At 42.0% G+C, this 3,991-nt stretch overlaps 1 non-coding gene across 1 annotated transcript; it reads left to right on the forward strand.

Annotated features, from left to right (window-relative positions):
* Window positions 1-739: 739 nt before the first annotated feature.
* LOC122542670 lies at window positions 740-853 on the forward strand. Its single transcript, XR_006309855.1, has one exon. It is a non-coding gene; the product is annotated as a U5 spliceosomal RNA (small nuclear RNA).
* The last annotated feature ends 3,138 nt before the right edge of the window (window positions 854-3,991 follow it).

The raw sequence follows: 3,991 nt of genomic DNA on the forward strand, positions 1-3,991 counted from the left end.
CACTTCAGAAAGAGAAGCATTCAAAGCAAGTAACAAGCCTACAACAATAACAGACTGATCATCTATGCATCTTTGTAAGTAGCTTTCAAGGTTAGATTAGATTCCCTACAGTGTGGAAACAGGCCCTTCAGCCCAACCAGTCCACACCAACCCTCTGAAAAGTAACCCACCCAGACCCAATTCACTCTGACTAATGCACCTAACCCTCTGGGCAATTTAGCACAGCCAATCCACCTGACCTGCACATCTTTGGATTGTGGGAGAAAACCGACGCACCCAGAGAAAACCCACACAGACACAGGGAGAACGTGCAAACTCCGCACAGACAGTCATCCGACGCTGGAATCGAACCTGGGACCTGTGAGCAGCAGTGCTAACCACTGAGCCACCTTAATGTTTGTGTATGCTTAACTTAATAACTGTTTGCAATAATTATATGATAATCTAACCTTTGATATGTTCTAAAACTAATGCTTATTATTTTTAAAGTGGAACATTCAAAAATTGAAGAGGGGTTGCAATGAGCTGTTTACATTTGCCTTCCATGGACCACTCTGCAGACAGGGCTAATACAACTGTGGTACACATCAACTTAAAATATTAATTATTCTTGTCACTCTGCAAAGGCTGCTTGATTTGACCACCGTTTCCAATGTTTTCTGTCTTACGTCCTTCCAAACTACTTATTGATCCCACATTACGAATAGGTCCCCTATCTCTTTTGAAAGTAATCAGTCAGGTACTCTGGTTTCTCTTCAGATCGTATAAATCTTTTACATTTCCCTAAAGATTTCCATGGAGAGCATGAATTGGACTTTTAAAGAATGTTTCTTTTCTGTTCCTACTCCCAATACTTTCAAAAGCTACCCCAGACCCTTAATTGATTGTATTGTCTTTTCTGCAGATCCACTGTCCCATTAGCCTTGTAAATGGTGTGCTTATGTCCACGGTCATGCAGTCAATAATCTTGGCTGTTCTGAATTCCTCCAATTCATCCTTTAACTAGATTTTACTCGCCAGAAATCCCAACAACCTGGTTAATATTGATCTCCACAAACTAAATTAGATTAACAGCATGGCACCAAATGTTCAATCAACATAAAGCATTTGTTCGAAAACATTTTTAATGAGAGGGAGTATCTCATTAGAATTACCGTGCTTTGTATCTGATGGGCTAATCCCCTATCATGTGGTGAGAATATATTTCTAATGGGCCTATTTCAATACATAGATCTTCCTTGGTTTTGTGATATGAATGAGTGCATAGCTTTTCATGACATCTGTAAAGACCAGCAGGTTTGCACTGTTTCATTGCATTGTTAACAGTCATTAAAGTTGTTCATGCCACTTTCCAGACCACAGCCAAGAACCTTACTTCTAGCATCTGAGTCATAAATATGTGGTTTTGGACAGAAATATTCTTACATTTTGGCAAAAGAATTCAGAAAACTTTTACACAACCCAGTTCAGAGGAGCAAGTATTTTCTTCACATGGTTGGCTCTTTGTGCAAATCTGGTGTTGACAGAGAATCACACAGTGAAGGAAGAGATTAATCTGTTTTGAGCATTAATCCCACTCCTCTGCTCCTTTACAAATCCTGCTTTGTTTTATTTTCCGCCTTGACACAAGAGTCTGTTTAATACAAACTTGAAAATTCTGATTGAATCTGTTTTCAGGCATTACATTTCTGATTGTAACAATGTGCTATGTTTATAAGCAGATATTCCCCATACCTTCCCTCCTGACTCTGTGGTTACTGACTGCCCACGAAAACAGTTTTTTTCCCTATCCATTCTATCAAAACTGCTCATAACTTTGAGTACCACATCAAGCTAGTTATACCCCTTTGGTGAAAACAATGTTGGCATCAACGTGTTGACTTCAGACCTCCAAAGCAACAATTGCCAGCAAAAGAATGCAGATCGAAAGTTATCTATCTCAGGTTATAGCCCAGTAGTATTGTTTGTCTGAGGCAGTCGAAGCATCTGTTGCATTTGCAGCAGCCTCCAGGCATCTATCCCTTGGCCCTGTGGTCTGCATTTGCAATTCTTGAAACATTCATTTTTCAAGGCTGAACCACCAGCTGCCAGTGAAACTTACTATGCCTGAGCTTGGTCCCTGGTGCTGCCGTTCTATTTGGCTGTGGGTCAAGCTTTGAGTGTCTAACATCTGCCCAAGAAGCCTGAAGCATTGGCCAGGAGTCAAGCTTGAAGCAATCATCCTGCTATTCTTTGCACGCCCCATCCCTCGTCTCTGAACGATTGCAAACATTAATACCAGCCTTGGGTCGGTGGGGGAACAGGGAGGCATGTGGTGTTACAAAGGATGAACCCATAATTTGGGAAGTTGTGCAAAACTTTAGAAATCCACTTAATTTGTCCTGTGTTAATCAGAGAGGCAGAGTTTAGTAAGGGACCGTATTGTAGATTAGAGGCTTCATCGCATCCTGCAAGGATAAATACACATCCTGATGCCTTCATTTGCTGAGCAATTGATCAGAGCTCTGGCTCGCACTAGCCTATTGACTTCCAATATCAATGCAGTACATTCTATCACAAGAGTTTTACTTCTTTTCAATGCGGTGCGTGTTTTTCTGAAATATTTTCTCAAAAACATTTCGCCCTCCCTCACCCTCCCATTCCTCTCTTTCTGAGATTGTGCCTCTTCAATAGCAGCACTGAGCTGTGTTGTCAATTTTCAAGTGGCAGGCTTTTCGGCTGTCACTCTGTAACTCGATTGTTGGAAGATTACAGGCGATTATACTCGGCCAATGCTCGCATGTGCTTTTATCCCTGCAGAAATCATAGGATTTGATTCCAAGGGGAGGCACTGATGTCAAGCTCATGGCGCTGGACTCATAACCCAGCAACCCCAGTCTGATGTTCTCAGGACAAAGATTCAAATCCCCACACCATGGTGAAATTTGATTTCAATACAATCTGGAACACAGAAACATAGACAATAGAAGCAGGAGTAGGCCAGTCGGCCCTTCGAGCCTGCACCACATTCAATGTGATCATGGCTGATCATGCAATCGCATCCCACTCCTGTTTTCTCCCCATACCCCTTGATCCCTTTAGCCACCTCCAGCTCCCTTTTGAACTGACCCCAACAGCTTTCCTGTGGAAAAGAAATCCACAGATTTACAACCGTGTGAGCAAATAAATTCTTCCTCATCTCAGTCCTGCATGGCTTACCCCTTATTCTTCGACTGCGACTCCTAATTCTGGACTTCCCCAATTTCAGGAACATTCTTCCCACGTTTCTATGAGATCCACTCTCATTCTTCTGGAACAATGGTGACCATGTCCATTGTTATAAAAAATACCCATCTGGTTCACAAATGTCCTTCAGCGAAGGAAATCAGCCACCTTTACCAGATCCTTTGTGTGACTCCTAAACCCATAGCAATGCTGTTGACTCTGAACTGCCCTTTGGGAAATGAAAGATGGGTAATAAATGCTGGCCGTGCCCACAGTGAACAACTTTTTAAAAAATCAAGGACAGGAATCCTGATTGTTCCTCTCCTTCATTCAAACTGTAATGATTTAACTGAGTTCCAGGCTGATATCAGTTGGTGAGGCCTCTTCTGGAAGACGGTGTGCAGTTCTGGTCGCCCTGTTACAGGAAGGATATTATTAAGTTGGAGAAGGTTCAGAAGGGATTTACCAGTGTGTTGCAGGTGTGGAAGGTTTGTGTCATAAAGGAAAGCTGGATAGGCTGGGACTTCTTTCACTGGAGTGTGGGAGGTTGAGAAGTGGCTTTACAGAGGTTTATAAAATCATGAGGGGTATAGATAGGGTTAATAGTAGCTAGCATGGAGCATTTCAAGATTAGGGTGCAAATTTTTATGGTGAGAGGAGAAAAATTTTAAAAAGACCATGTGCCAAATTTTTTACAGAGGGTGGTTCACATATGGAATGAACTTCCTGAGGACGTGATGGATGTGGGTACAGTTACAACGTTTAAAAGACAATTAGATAAGTACAT

This window comes from Chiloscyllium plagiosum, chromosome 40, assembly GCF_004010195.1.
Source record: "Chiloscyllium plagiosum isolate BGI_BamShark_2017 chromosome 40, ASM401019v2, whole genome shotgun sequence".
Taxonomy (NCBI): domain Eukaryota; kingdom Metazoa; phylum Chordata; class Chondrichthyes; order Orectolobiformes; family Hemiscylliidae; genus Chiloscyllium; species Chiloscyllium plagiosum.